Source organism: Marmota monax, unplaced genomic scaffold (genome assembly GCF_021218885.2).
Source record: "Marmota monax isolate L192 unplaced genomic scaffold, Marmota_monax_Labrador192_F-V1.1 WCK01_AAM20220418_F8-fsc00558, whole genome shotgun sequence".
NCBI classification, from domain to species: domain Eukaryota; kingdom Metazoa; phylum Chordata; class Mammalia; order Rodentia; family Sciuridae; genus Marmota; species Marmota monax.
In genome coordinates, this window is record NW_026693025.1 from 62,417 (window position 1) to 79,300 (window position 16,884).

Consider the following 16,884-nt stretch of genomic DNA (forward strand, 5'->3'; position numbering starts at 1 on the left):
TAGCTTATTTTTCCTTGATAATAGAGATATACTCATTTCCTTTTTAGATTATTGTTAGTGGTTATTAAGACATAATTATGGGCTGGGGTTTTGGCTCAGTAGCAGAGCTCCTGCCCAGCACTGCGTTTGATTCTCTGTACTACATATAAATAAATGAATAAAGTAAATGTCTATCAACAACTAAAAAACATTTATAAGTAAAACACTTAATCATGTACCTATTAGTTTCATTCACTGGTGCTATATTTCTCTACATAAATCATGTAAAATAGACCATTCCTTTAATTATGACAGCTCAAATATCAGGAGCAGGTCTCTTCTTTAGTTGGGAGAATTTTGATTTTTGTAATAACAGCCCAATTATTTAGGTGCATATAAATATGTACTGTGTATGACTTAATTTTTGGACTTAATATTTCTTTATTTTTCTATAAATTGCCAATTTTTAATATTGTTTTATTTTATTGAACTGACATTTTCAGAGCTGTACACAAAGTTGCAACCTGATTCAATAAATGGTGTCATATTTAGAAGTGCCTTTCAGGTTTTCCTTCTGAAGCTATAACTTTTTAAAGAACTGTATCATGGTATTTAGGCAATTCAGTCCTGTTTTCAGGACTGAAATGCCTAAATACCATGATACAGTTTTAAGCAGAAGTAGTTCTGTATTAACATCAGTAAGGGATCATCAGTCCATTTTATACAGACCACAAATGAAGACTTGTCTTCCACTCATTTAGAGCAAGTAATATTTTATGCTGGTAAGTAAAAATTATAGGATTGATTTAACAATCAGTGTTACTATTGAGGGAAAACAGATTAGATTTATTGAACTTGTAGAGATTCTTTTTCAATGCCCATTTTCTCATTTAAAATAATCATGGGCTCAAGTATCATTGAAAGTCTTCACTGACTATCAATTCTGATTAAGCTGCTTCTTATACTTAAGAAGAAAATTATATTACTGTATTTATTTTAGACTTAAGTATATACTCTTTACAAAAAACCGAAGAGCATATTTAACACTTGAAAAAAAGCTTTAACCACTAATTCTTAATTAGGGTATTTTAATAAATATTCTTTCTTGGTTTCTTTCAGTGAAATATTGTTTGAAGTGACGTCTCTGGACTGGTGCAGTATTGTAAATTTTTACTTATTGGCAATGATAGAGAAATTGAGATTAAGAACATCAAACAATTATAGTAGTTTTGCAGTCATTTTATGACTATCTAATCTAACAATAACAAAATTTGGAGTTATGTCTTTGTTTCTTCCTTTTAGTGTCCTAATAATTCATCTCTATTTTAAATATGTCTCCCTGAAAACAAAACAAAGGACACTCTCCATATCAGTGAACCACAGAAAAAGGGGTATAAAATAAAGAAGTTGTAAGGGAAAACAGGGACAGAGTGAACTTATATTATGGTTTCCAATTTCTACAAGTTTCCTGATAACTGGTTTATTTTTTGTATTTGAAATCTCCTATTTCCATGACCTTTATAGTTGTGTTTTCTGATTAACTCTTAATATGCTCTAGTTATTCTTTTTTTATGGAAAAACTAACTGATTTTAATTATCAATGCCAAACAAGACTTTAAATCAATTAAAATCTTTCATTAAGCATAAAGTTACTTTCACATTTGCTACAATCACAGTAAATATGTTTCTTTGTATAGAGGGACAGCCTTTGTTTGGAGTTTAAAATATCCCCAACTGCAAGATTACATACATAAAACTCTGTATGTTGCTCATATAATAGTACATTAATCAAATTAAATGTTATACTCTAGAATAAGATAAAATGGAAATAATTTGCTCATAAGATTAATATTTAAACCATTTTTATTTACAAAATACTATCCTAAAAATTATATCTTTGTTAAGCTTCAAATGGAGCAAAAGTATAAACACTTACATAAAAGCTGTTACTTAAACTATAAATGAGAGATAAATTACTTTTGAAAGAAGATACAAAATATTGTCAATATTTATTGTTGTGCTTCTGGATGTTCAGTAGCAGGCTCACTTGAAAGTGGAATCAACCCTGAAGGGAACTCACTTCTGTTTTCAGAATGCAGGGGTGGGAGGTGGGGGAAGAAATCCACCTCTTGGGGGGAGATAATGAGGAAAACACAATGGGAATGGAGGGGGTAGTGGAAAATATTCTTGAGATGCTCCATACATATTTCTTGGAGGAGGTGGAGAGGGAAAAAGGCCTTTTCTCATGAACTGACTCCTTGGATCCATTGGAAACGATGGACTTCTGATTGGAGGGAAAGGTGAGAAAGCAAAACCAGAGCCAATTTCTTGTTTTTCAGCAGGGAGAGATGAATCAGGCACATTGGAATCACGAAGATCAACTTTGGTATCATTTCTACTGGATAAAATATCTGAAATAATAGACCCATCAATTTTATCCTAAGGCAGCATAGTGGAACTTTTGAATTCTGCTGATACAGATGGTCTACCAGAATTAAAATAACACTCATCTTGCTTTTGAAGAGGAATCTTTGGATCAGAATATGGTTGGTCTGGTGGAGGGATCATTATCATATGGGCCAGTTGACATGGAGGTGCCAGGGGCCTAGTGTCAGAAGGTGCTCTCTGAGGATCAGTTAACCAATCACAGTTTGATTATCTTCTTTCCTTGCTGGTAGGATGGTGCAGAGAATTCTCTGTGCCCTTTGAGCCTCTTCCTTCTACCACTGGCATCAAAGGTGAGAGTATGTGTGGACCATTCTTTTCTACATAAGAAGGTCTCATTTCACATGAAGGCTGACCCAATGGTGAGGGACCATTTGGGGAATGCTCTCTGCCAAAGGCTGTATTTGAAACCTCAAGTACAGAAGTATCTTTTTCTGCAATTTTAAATTTTAACTCCATTTCAATTCATTTTTGTCTGTTGTGAGCATTTTGTTTCCTTAAATTATTGAGGTATCTTTCAGCACTCTGAGCTGCCAACTCATTACCATGTGCTTTTTCTCATAGTATATAACATGCCCCTGATAAAAATGATAGGTTCTCTCCAGTCTTCTTGAAGATCATTTGCTCTCTTTCTGTAGGTCTCCAGTGGTTTAGTTGTATGGCTGATCTTTGCTTCCACTTTGGAAAATTTCTCTTCTTACTTTTCCTGGTAATTTTTTTTCTCCAATTAATTTCCTTTACAGTTCCATTACATTTTCTTGATATAGTTCCATCATGACTAAGTTTCTGCTGAAGATTCTGATTCTCACTTTTAAACTGTGTATTTTCTGCTTGCAAAGATGCTTGTTCTGTCAATATTTTTAATATGCTGTATAATGTCTTCCTTTGTTTCAATTACTTCAGATAATAAATTAAAATTTGATGTATTTCTCTTTCTAAGGGTTTAAAAAAGGCCTTTAACTTAGCAACATAAATCAGTTTCTTCAAAGCACCTTTTGGCTGATCTTCTAACTGAGTACCAATTTCTCATCCACTCTCCATTTCCAACTCCAAGTTAGCATCATCTATTAGGTCTTCTCCAACCACAGAAACCCAATCTTTCATATGTATCAAGTGTTCAGAGACTTAATGTGATTTTCTTTATCTCTTAGAACTTGTTCTGCATGTACTTTAGAGTGTTCAAATGTCATTTTTTATATATTGAGGCCATTCACTTTTTCTTTCCATACCTCAACGTCTTGTAAAAGCTGATAATGACTTTCCTGAAGTTGGGAATTTACATTCAAAGCCTCTTTTTTTTTTACCTTGAGATTTAAGGGATTTTGATTCATATTCTAGGGACTTAATTCTATTGAACATATCCACCATCAATTCATCCTGTTGAAAATGTTTAGTTTTCTCTTATTTTTACCTCTTTTTCTCAAAAGGGTTTTTCATCCTCAAGTTTAGATTTGGACCTATCCAGGTTTTCATATATTGTCTCCAAATTTTCTGCTTTTATCGACTCCTTCTCTAAAATGGCTTCCTTTAAAGAAGACTCTAAGCCTTCATACTCTCTTTGGACAAGGCTAACTTTTTCAAGTAGTTCACATTTTTCTTCAACTAGTCCACAAAATTTTAGAGCAACTTTTTTTTTCTCATGTAACGCCTGCTCCTTACAGACAGATAACTTCTCCACAAAAACAAAAGAACAACAGAAAATGCAATACCTGTACATATCACTAACTCACATGGAAAGCCATAAGGACTAGGTGTGTTTCCATGTCTTCAAACAAGGCAGACCACAATCCTCCTTACTTCTTTCAGGACCACACCAAGTAGGGCTAAAGGGCAGCTCTTGCCTCTCCTTCACACTAAGGCTACTTTGGCTATTCCCTCCACAACCACACCATGCTCAGCCACACCAAAACTGGCTGTGAATACTCAGGCCTTTGGTCAGGAAGAAACCTGCACCAGGCAACAGAGCAGACCATTGTGAACCAGTAAGTGGGGGGGAGGAGCATGGGCATGGGGAGCCCTGGTAATGGGTTCCCAGGGGCCTAGCACATTCACGCTGCCTGTCAGAGAAGTCTTGGCCCCTTCATTATGCTGTGAATCTGGTAGCATCACAGGTTCAAGCCTATCCCAATCAAGCCAGAGAGGAATCCTCCCCAGGTCACCCACCCTTTGGTTTGGTTTAGGCCAGGCCAAGGCAGAACTTATTATGTGCCATTCTGTACAGTCATAATATCACCCACATTGATGTCACTAACATTCTAAAGATCTGTAAAATTTTAAAGAGATAATACATTATATATTTATATTTGTACCACTTGTCCTTTTGTTTTAATGACTCATTCCTTTCCCTCCCCTCCTGTTCCCTATCTTTTTCTTTCCTTCCTTCCTTCTTTCCTTCCTTCCTTCCTTCCTTCCTTCCTTCCTTCCTTCCTTCCTTCCTTCCTTCCTTCCTTCCTTCCTTCCTTCCTCCCTTCTTCCTTCCTTCTCCTGTTCCTTTTCTTGCAGTGTTGGTGGTTAAATTTCAAGGCCTAGTACATGCTGGGCAAGCTCTCTAGCACTTAACTACATCTCCAGGCCTGTTGACACTTTCTATAGAAGCCATGTGAATTATTGACATAGAAAACATCTTGTGTTAGACTATTTTAAAAGTAATTTTAGAGGAGTGCAAACATGGGCACAAATCAGTTTTGATAAGTTATTTTTAAGTACTACAGCGGATATAATGTTTCTAAAAAGAAAGAGCTTAAAACTTGAGTTGGTATTCATGTCAGTTTTTGTAGACTACTCTTTATTTAAGAGTCATCAAAATCTATTTTCAGATGTTTTTTTTTTCACTTATCATAGGATGTAAATACTTCTAAGCAATCTGGTCATTATAAATATATAGCAATGAGAAGGATAAGATAAGTGATTTTTTTGGATCAAAGAAAACAGAATAAAATGTTGCATGGGATTCTCACACAGAGACAATGGACACCAGAGTATTCAATAGGAAGCAGTGTTTATTTGTGTGCATCCAGCCTCAGTGAATTCTTATACACAGGCTGAGCATTTAGTGTAGGGAGTGATCCCTTATAATATTCTGGTTGTTTTCTTTTACATACTAGCCTTTATCTAGTATGTAAAAGAAAACTAATAAGGTAATACACATTCCTGTTTTGGAATTCTATTTCTATACTACAAAATATCAAGAATGTTCAAAACTGATTTCCAGAGGGCTCACAATGATACAGACGGCATCATATTCTCTTTCTTTTGTTCTGAGAAATATGTACCACAAAATGTAGTTCAGTGTTAAAGCACCCCTGGCTTCTGTTCCCAGTACCAAACCAAACAAATGGCAGATGTGCTTCACTTAGGGCAGATAATTTAGTATTATAGTGAGATAGAGCGAGCAAAGTTTACCCCAGGTCACTTAAAAGAAGAGCTGTATATCTTGATTGGTTTAAGCTGGTTTTTCTGGGCCTTTACTAAAGAGCAGTTTCTGAAACAAAGAAATAACTTCAAGTGATGTTAGCAGTAAGCAGCTTTCTACCTACAATCACAAGTGTTCCTAAGTTCCTGCCTGGAAGCTGACTACTTTTCAGACTGTTTCCTGGTGGGGAGAAAAGTTTGAGGGGGGAAGAACTCGACATCTGGATCCCTTGGTGGATCTCCTTTCTCTTGGCTATTCTAACCAATTCCCTGGAAGCACCTCTAGTATCTAAGATGCAGAGAGTTTGAATGGCCTCAGAATCTAGGGCATTGAGCCCTGATCCCAGGTCCTCACCTCACTCCATATCTCTGGGTTGTGATTGTTCTCTAGGGCACCTCAAGGCCCTGATTTTAGAGGATTTCACTTCCATCCCACCTCTATGCCCTCAAGTTCAATGAGGGCTTAGATTGCAGTACCTGGAATTGGGAAGGAGTTTCTTCGGGCAGGAGATTCAGCCTTACAAGCATGCTGTCATTATGTTGACCTTACAGAAGGCAGTGTCCTTGGAGCTACCCAGTAGACCACCTTTGGGCTGTAACTTATGGGGTTGAGTCTTATCATTTGTTGCCAGACAGGTGTTTCTCCCTTGTGCCCATGATCTCCCTCCCTGAGGTCATAGTTACACTTTGATGGAGGCTGAAGGTTATCTAGGTGCCAGCCACTCACTTTTCTCCCTTCCTTTGCCCACTGGTAACAGAATCAGCTTTATCTCTCACACCTATTGTCCAAGGCCCAGGTGACCCAGGAAGCTTTAAAGGTTAGTTGAATTCTGCAAAGGGACACCTTTGTTTTGAGAGGCTGCAGTGATAGGAATCACCTGCATGTTTTCTTTTAGACCATTGTGACAGTGGGGTTGTGATGGGTGCAGTCAGGAATTCCTTTAAATCCACTGTCATTTGTGGCTACAGACTGACCCAGAAGCCTGTTGACCTGGGCTAGAGAAAGCATATTTGGCACATTGTAGATAAATTGTTGGTTATGGGTACAAAAGGTGTGGGGAAGCTTGAAAACACCTTTGAAGACCTTCCTGGGATACTTGGTGAGAGATGGCAAGAGGAGAGGCAGGGCTCTGGACCCGCCAGCTCATGAGCCATCACTGCTCAATAGCCATAGATCAAAAGCCACATCTTCATGCAGTGGCAACTGCTAAGTGGTGACTGAAGCAGAGAAGACCAGAGCAGTTCAGGTCTTTGTGCATCCAGCAGTGATATCAATCTTGCTGGCCACTGACTGGTATGAATCAAGAGGTGGTAGCTAAGCTCTCCAGGCCCTGAGTGTGGATAAGGGCAGAGATACAATCTGATACAGATAGCTCCTTCTTATTTTGCAACTTCTGACCTTTCCTGAGTATCACAGCTAGATTATGGCATGAGCAGAATCATATGTAATAGAAAATAAATTGTCACCAAGAGACAACTTGTGAGTTGTCCAAGTCACACATCTCAGAAGTGGGTCAACCTGATTGAATTCAGGCCCAGTCCCTCACATCTCAGCTCAGGGAGCTGCTGTCAGTGGCAGGTCAGCAGCTCTAGGGGATGATCCTTGTGACCACTGTGTGCTGTCCCCAGTGGCTGGATTTTGCATTCACTGTGCTCTGCCATCCTCCTAAGGACCTTGGGTAAAGGTGATCTGCATTGTATAGGAGAGAAAATAGAAACCCCAAGGTGTGCTGGGATTTGGCAATGAGCACACAATTAGTAAGCAGCAAACAGGGGATAGACCAGGGCATCTACAAGATCGTTGTTCGTGGGCCTGGCCTCATGACTTTTTATTGATGAGAAAGCTCTTGGAAATCAGGAGTAGACCTGCCTGTGTGGGAGGGAGATGGAGGTGGAAAGTGGAATCTGACCCACTTCCTGTGTCTGTAGCACCTGTGATGTTGGCTTTGACTTCCATGAGTCATGCTCTGGGGCCAGATGGGGAATCCAGTATAATCTTTTGTTTCCCTTTGGATAGTACCATAATGGGAAGTTGCTTAAAATTAGATTTTTAATAAATATTTAAAATATTTACTGCTGTTGGGGTCAAATTCAGGGTCCTTCTGCATGCTATGTGCAGACTCACCACTGAGCTACTTCCCTAGCTCCTTATCAGATTTAGGAGGAAGTTTTCATATTTCTATAGGTTAGCCAAGATGAACTTAATAAATACCATCAATTTCTGGGACTTATTGGAGAAGTATTTGCCAAAGAGTAAGATATGCAAGTTTTCTCTATCACTGCCAATTTCTGTCTTCAGAAGGCTAGTGCTGATATACATCATGGCAGTGTGAGTGTAGAAGAAGCAGTCTTGAGTGCTGTTAAGGAGCTAGAAAGAGTTGCTATTCCTAATGTCTTTCTGTAGGGAACACCCAGATGCTGTGTAGTGACAGGACAACTAGTCCAGTGCTTCTCTTGTCTCCAGGCTGAAGGGTGACTTTTAAGCCTGTCCAAACTCTTGCACAGTGACACTGGTGTCACATACAATGGAAGTGAGTAACTAAGTAAATGAAGTGGAAGAAGCCAAGGACACTCTTGGACCAAGCCTGTGGGCCATACACTGGATGGCATATCCGTGAGGCTAGGGAGAATGTTTGCTCTCAAATGGTTTATTTGATTGGTCTGGACCACAAGGGTACTCTTCATAAGATTGATAAGTTATTTGTAGTTACTTCTGTGAAGTCCCCTCACCACACTATCAGATCAGTGTTTGGTGAAGCAGGAAATGGGATTCTTAGAGAGCAAGCAGTTCATCTTTAGAATTCTGTCTACTGAAGTATGCATCATGTCATTGAATTATTGGGACAATTTTTCAATAATATTATTTAGACAAACAAACTGAAGAATGGACAGGTGAAGCCACAAGTTCACAGAATTTTAAGAGGGAAAACCAGGGTTTAAACTCAGGGAGCCTCATTCCAGTGCTCACAGTCTTAATCTCTGCACTGTGTCCATAAAAAATTGTCAACATCCACTAGCAGGGGGACTGCAAAAGAGGAACACAGGAATGAGATGGGGATGGAAAACAGCTATAGTCAATGCCAGGTCTCATGCCAGCTGCATCTGTCATCTCACTGCATCCCCACAACTAATCTAGGAGGTGTTAATATTAAAGTGTGAGTGAGTCCCAAGTCAGATTTATCTGACCTCAAGCACAGAACACTGTAACCCACTGTGGTGTGGTCCTTAACTTCTGTTGGAAGCCACCAGATTCCTCTAGCCCTTGATCTGGCTCAGCTCTGTGTCTAAGATCTCAATCTGCAAGAGACAATGACCTCCACCTCCCAGGGTGCTGGTGAATAAAATTCACTATTGTGTCCACTTTACTTTTTATTATTTTTTAGTTGTAGATGGACACAGTTTATTTTATTTGTTTATTTTTATGTGGTGCTGGGAATTGAACCCAGTGCCTCATGCATGCTACGCAAGTACTCTACCACTGAGCCACAATCAAGGCCTCTCCACTTTATTCTTCATTTCCTTCCCATTCACAAAAATTGAAGTCACCATTGTTGGAAACATGTGGGAAGGAGAGAGAACCAGGAGATGCACCAGAATAACACAAGCAAAACCTAACAACAGCAAATCATGTGAGCTGTGACAGCTCTGATTTATTAGGCACCAGTATGACCACAAGAACATGATTACCATAAAAGGTAATTTGCAGGCACTTATTAGTGACAAATACTGATAAACAGATGCCATAAAAACATTTTGATACAAAATTGTGACAAGTAAACCTGTAAACATAATTTAATAAAGTTACATAACCTTGCAGTGTGGTTTTTCTTCTCCCTACCTTTTCCCATTAACTCAAAACACCAGTAATCAAACCCCAGGTGCAATTTATTTCACTCTGGCAGCACCATATTAGAAGATGCACAAAAGGCTTTTGTCACATAAAAACATATTTAACTCAAGCCATAAGAGGATCTTCTGAAAAAACAAAAGAGATTTGCACTAGATTAAAGTCCTGGTAAATCCAAGAGGCAAAGCACTCATGAAATGTGCTAGAAATATAGATGCAATTATTTTTCCCCATTAAACTATAATTTTGCAGGATATTGGTAAGAATGTAACACTTTAGTCTGGTCTTTTGACTCAGCATTTGGAGGCAACCCTTTAATTGATCCATTCACAGATTCAGACTTAGGCAATATAAGCTCCATTTCAATTTTCATCTTCAGGATATGCAAATAAAGTGTTACTGCTTTGCTCTCCTGTTCCAATAGGAAAATGTATAGATGAGCAAAAAATAATAAATAGGCATCATGTCATGAAGAGATATCAAGAAATAAACCATCAATTCACAACACAATCAAAAAACTGCAAAGGGGACATGATCTCATTTTGCAGATGAAGAAACTGAGGCTAGCAATATGACATAATTAGCTAAAGGTCACAGATTACTTTTTTCATTTTTAAGTTATAATTGGACATGATGGCTTTATTTTATTTATGTTTATGTGGTTCTGAGGAAAAAACCTAGTGCCCTGCATGTGCTAGACGAGTGATCTACTACTAGGCCACAACCCCAGCCTCACTGACTACTTCTTTTAAAGCTTAAAATAAGTTTATTATCTTGAAGTGCCAGAAGTCAAAAGTCCAAAAATTAATCTTGATTAAAATTGGCTGAGCTGTTTTCTTAAAAGTCTATGTCAGGCTGGGACATAAGGCAAGGCTCACAATTCAACCAATGATGTCTCCACACAGCCAGTTTGACAAGTCACCAACTAGAACCTGACACTTCCCTTCATCCCCTCTTCACCTGGATCTGGAGCTGAAGCTCAGACCTCTCCTCCAAGCCTCAGACCAGGAGCCCACCTGCCTGCTAAGGATCATCAGGTGAATGGCTCAAGAGTGATACCAGAAATACAAACTCCCACACCCACAGAGACTTCCAGGTCCTTTGAGACAAGTTAACACATTCCTCAGCAAAATGGTACCATTACAAATGTACTCCCTGAGGAGGAAGTGGTGGGTTCCCACTACCCACCAGTCATGTTTCTGGAAGCAGTAGTTGACCATTGATTAAAACCAAACTCTCACCTTCATCCCAGTCACAGAGAAGGACCATTGGCATTTCCACTTCACAACATCAGTATCATCTTAAGGAATCTCTAAGTGTGTTTCACTTAAGTCACTAAGTAGAAGATCAGCTGAAATCATAGTGACCCTGATTGGATAACCCTGGTCCACAAAGCAATGCACAGAGGTTGCCAGAGAGCAATTGGGTCTAGCTAAGTCTTCTTCTCTACAGGATATGCTCTTCTCAGCAGCAAATCTTCCCAAGCATTATAGTGGATTATTTGTGGAGTATTTTTTGTTGATGATGTGGCTGATGTGGTTGTTGTTACTGAGTGTTTTAAGTTCCTACATATTCCTCATAGTAACTCTTTGTCACATTAATAGTTTGCAAAATATTTCTCCCATTTTGCAGGCTGTCTCTTCCCTCTATGGCAAATTTGCTGTGCAGAAGCTTCTTAGCTTGATTAATCCTATTTATCTCTTTTTACATTTATTCCTTGTATTTTGGGGGACTTATGAAAAATGTCATTGCCTATACCAATGTAACAAGGTATTTCTTCTGGTTTCTTCTTGTGGTTTTAGAGTTTCAAGTCTTACATTTGAGTTTTTGACCATTCTGTTCTCATTGTCATTTTTGTTGTTGTTGTTTTGTGTTACCAGGGATAAAACCAGGGCCATGCACAGGCCAGGAAATTGCTCTACCCTTGAGCTACAACCTCAGGCCTCAAGCTGATTTTCATAGTGAGAAATAGAGGACAAATTTAAATCTCCCCCTTGTGACTATCCAGTTTTTCCAGCATTATTTATCGAAGATACTCTCCTTTCTCCAACACAGGTTTTTGGCACCTTTGTTGAGAATGATTTGCCTTTAAATACACAGAGTTAAATGGTGGTTCCATTCCCAGCTTTCCCAGGAATCTCCATACTGCTTTAGCTATTGCCCTTCTTGGGCTTTTCCCTGAAGACCTTAAAAGAGCGTACTACAGGGATACTGCTACATCGATGTTCATAGCAGCACAATTGACAATTGCTAGACTGTGGAACCAACCCAGATGCCCTTCAATAGATGAATGGATAAAAAAAAGTGGCATTTATACACCATGGAGTATTACGCAGCACTAAAAAATGACAAAATCATAGAATTTGCAGGGAAATGGATGGCACTAGAGCAGATTATGCTTAGTGAAGCTAGCCAATCCCTAAAAAACAAATAACAAATGTCTTCTTTGATATAATGAGAGCAACTAAGAACAGAGCAGGGAGGAAGAGCAGGAAGAAAAGATTAACATTAAACAGATACATGAGGTGGGATGGAAAGGGAGAGAAAAGGGAAATTGCATGGTAATGGAGGGAGACCCTCATTGTTATACAAAATTACATATAAGAGGTTGTGAGGGGAATGGGAAAATAAACAAGGAGAGATATGAATTACAGTGGATGGGGTAGAGAGAGAAGATGGGAGGGGAGGGAGGGGGGATGGTAGAAGATAGGAAAGGTAGCAGAATACAACAGTTACTAATAGGGCATTATGTAAAAATGTGGATGTGTAACCGATGTGATTCTGCAATCTGTATTTGGGGTAAAATTGGGAGTTCATAACCAACTTGAATCTAATGTATGAAATATGATATGTCAAGAGCTTTATAATGTTTTGAACAACCAATAAAAAAAATACACAGGGTTATTTCTGACTGTTCTGTTCCACTGGTCTGCATGTCTGTTTTTAAAGAGGTGAATTCAAATGGCCAACAAATTAATGAAAAAGAAAAAAACAGCACTCAACTTACTTAGCCATCATGGCAATAAGAAGTAAAATATACTATCTCACACCAGATAGAATTGCTATTACCAAAAAGAAAACAAATTCTGGCAAGGATATGAGTGAGAGGAAACTCTCAAACATTATTGATGGGAACACAAACTAACACTGCCATATGGAGAACAGATGGAGCTTCCTCAAGAAACTAAAAGTTGATCTACTATATGATGCATTTCTGAGTATATCTCCAAGGAAATGAGATACCTGCCACCTGTGTTCATGGCTGCACTGTTCACAATAGCTGACATGGAATAAACCCAGATGCCCATTAGTGGAGGAATGGATAAAAATACTGTACTATATACACGCACAGTTGTATATAATGAAATATTATTCAGCCATAGAATAATGACATTCTAGGACTGGGCTTGTGGCTCAGTGGTAGAGAATTCACCTTGCACATGTGAGACCTTGGGTTTGATGCTCAGCATGACATAAAAGTAAATAAAGGTATCGTGTCCAACTAAAACTAAAAAATATTTTGAAAATTTAAAAAAAGAACAACATTCTATCATTTACAGCAAATGGGTGGAATTGGAGGATATTATATTCAGAGAATTAAGTCAAATTCTGTGTGTTCTTATATGTGTGTGTTTTTAAAAGTCAATCTTAAGGTATAACAGTGATTACTAGAGGCTGGGAAGCATTGAGGGTGTGGGTAATGGGAGGTTAGATAATGTGTACTAAAACAGAGTTAGATAGAAGTAATAAGTTCTGGTACTCTACAAAAGAGTCAGGGGACAATTCTTTGTAATAACTTATTTTGTTTTATGTCTAACCAGAGAAGAGCTCAAAGGCCCCAATTATGAGGAATGAGAGGAACATAAATACTCATTGTCCTTATTTGATCAGTACACAATGCACACATGTATTGAAATATTATACTGTTGCACATAATATGTAAGATTATTGTGTTAAAGTTTGAAATGTTTGAGGTGAAAATGTTAACTACTTTGATTTGAACATTATATTCTATATATAAATTTGTAAAATTAAAATAATACTGTTTTAAAATGATGATGCTGGAAATTATGAAGAATACAAGCAACAATAAATGTTGGCAAGGATGCGGGGAAAATGATACTCTCATACTTTCCTGGTGGGGCTGCAAATTGGTGCAACCACTATGAAAAGCAGTATGGATATTCCTCAGAAAACTTGGAATAGAACCACCTTTTGACCCAGCTATCACAATCCTCAGTTGATACCCAAAAGACTTAAAATCATAATACTACAGTGATGCAGCCACATCAATGTTTATAATAGCACAATTTCTAATAATCTATGGAACCCACCTAGGTGCCCTTCAATGGATTAATGGATAAAGAAAATGTGTTATAGAGACATAATGAAATATTACTCAGCTTAATGAAGAAAGAAATTATGGTCTTTCCTGGTAAATGGATGAAACTAGAGAATATCATGCTAAGCAAAATAAGCCAATCACAAAAAACAAAAGGTTGAATGATATGTGGATGCTAATTCAAAATAAGGGGCTAGGGAAGAATGGAAGTACTTTGGATTAGATAGGGGGAGTAAAAAGGGGATTGGGTGTAGGGGCAAGAAGGAGAGTAGAATGAATCAGACTTTATAACCCTATGTGCATATATGATTGCATGACCAGTATAACCCTATATCAGGTACAACCAGAAGAATGAGAAGTTATAAACCATGTGTTCTACTGTCATGTATAATTAATTAGAACAAATTATTTTTTTTTAAAAGTTAATAGTGTATAGTGGTAACTAACATGTCTTTCAGCCCCATAATCCCAGTTTGAGCTGAAGAGGGCATCTATTTGATTCTTCAAATTTGAGGGGGAAAATACTTTTCTATCTTCTTTGCTTTACTTTTTCAAAAGGGAGAAAATGAATACCCAAAATATCAGCAGTTTGGGGGGACATGTTTGAACGACTTGAATCTGTATTATTTTGTCCAGTATTGTAAAGGGAACAATCAGAATACAATTTCCACTTAGAGCAGAAAAATGGAATGGAAGGTCATGCTCTTATTTTTAAATCCCATGATGCTGACACATAGGTTAGCCTGGCTGCCATCCATTTAGATACTTAGGAATGGTAACAGAAGTCCCATTGCAGAGTAAACCCTCTTCCTATGAGAGCACTGTTCTGGGGCAAGTTGAAGTTCAAGAAGAACCTTTCTTCTGGAGCAAGAAAAAGAATGTAATCTGTCCATGCCACGCAGACCAACTCCAGAGAATGGGGTTCCCTGCCAATCAGAAGGCTGCAGTGCACACACTAGAAAGTTCCATTCTGCCCTCACCTTTTCCCTGGTACAGGTAGTTGTCACCTATTGCTGGGACTTTCCCAACCCTACTTTCTAGAGTACAGACCTCAACTCTCCTACGTTTATGGAAAATTCTGGTTCTTCTTTGTCAATGGCTTTCCACCCACAACTAATTCCACTTCAGATCACTCTGAACTATATCCCACTACCAGGAACACATCATCTTTGGAAACCTTGAGGTTTTTTCTGTCATTCAAATTGAAATCATAACACAGTGACTCTGCATCCTTTCAGAGCACATGCAGATTTAACCCTGCCATGTATTTCAGTTATCGATCTATAATGACATGGAAAAATAATTCATTCATTCATTAACAAAAAGTGTAACAGAGTGAATAACCTTAGCAATTCTGTATGTTATTATCATATATCTCTCATAAAATATAAATATCCTTTATATATGTATGTTCTCCGTCCTTGTGTAACTCAAAAAACAGCTCATCATATTGAGTGCTAACATCTGAGTATGTGATAACATACAGGGGCCATATCAGATATACAAAAAAAAGAGTTCCCCACTCCATATATTCACCAAGTTTCAGCAGGCACTATTATTCATGGATTCTGTATCTGTAAATTATTTGTAACCCAAAAGCCTCAACCTGAGATTTTTTTGGTCTTTGGTGAAGATGTACACTGCAGTGAAAACTTTGATTCACGTGTCCCACGCACATATCCCCAGCTGAGAAGGTCCATGGGGATGGACACTGCCTTCTTCTTTCAGCTCTTGCAGAGAAGACCAGAACAGGGAAGGGCAGTGCAGCATGGGTCAGGAGGCTCATTCCATTAGGACAGGGTTTTTGAATCCTGACTCTGGCACACAGTAGTGTGCAGCATTAAGCAACTCACTTAATACTTCTGAATTGTCTCCTGGGTAAAGAAAACAGAATCTAATAGAACAGGCTGTTTCTAGGATTGAGATTAAAGCCTATGAGATGGGTGTGTGTACTCTCTACACATTGGTTCAGAGAACACATAATTATCTTCATTTTCTATTCGGGAGAGCAGCAGGAATTTCATCTGTATTACCTATGCCCTGTGTTTGCCAAACCATTGACCCATCCATTTGAAATGGAAGATTGTGGATTAAACTTCTTCCTTATGACACCTTCTACAACTTTAGAAGTGTGCCACTAAGTTAGAAGGAAAGAACACTACAGAATCAGGTAGTATATTTCTCACAAAATTCACAGAATATATTGAAATTTCATATCAAGACAGCAAAAAAAAAAACCTACTCAATTGAAATCTGAACACTTTGTATGTATTACTGTTTAACAAAGTTCACTCTAAGGTACAATAGATCCCAAACTATTTATTTTACCTTGAATTTTTGACAAATAATAAAAAACGAATAATAATAGCTATCGTGTATTTTTATTGCATAACAATTGTTTTCAAAGGTTTACTTAGAATCATACCAATTACACTCTCCCAATATTATGTATATTAGAAGTTGTGTCCCGATGTTATGGATGGGAAAACATAAGCTCAGGTTAGTCTGCTTCTCCAGTGATCACAGCTGGGAGATGCAGACTGTGTGTTCACACTGGGGCTCTGTGTCAGAGGCCTCCTGGGTGCAATGCTTTGCTACCTTGGTGCAGCCCACACAAGGAATACGTGGCCTTGGCTTTAGAGGACCATAGGCTGATGGGGAAAGGTGAATGCACACAGGGGGACCTTTAACCACCCTTGCTGAGATATAATTTATAATTAATGTATAATTAATATGATGCATATATTTAAAGGGTACAGGTCTGTGAATTTGATACTGTGTATATCTATGAAACCACCCTACACTCAGAAAATTTCTGTTGCCCTGAGTGCCTCTTTTCCTTCCATCACTCCCTGAGTTC

At 38.2% G+C, this 16,884-nt stretch overlaps 1 pseudogene; it reads right to left on the reverse strand.

Moving 5' to 3' along the window:
• Positions 1-2,067: 2,067 nt before the first annotated feature.
• Positions 2,068-16,884, reverse strand: part of LOC124098716 (cTAGE family member 2-like) — a 69,134-nt pseudogene continuing 54,317 nt past the window's right edge.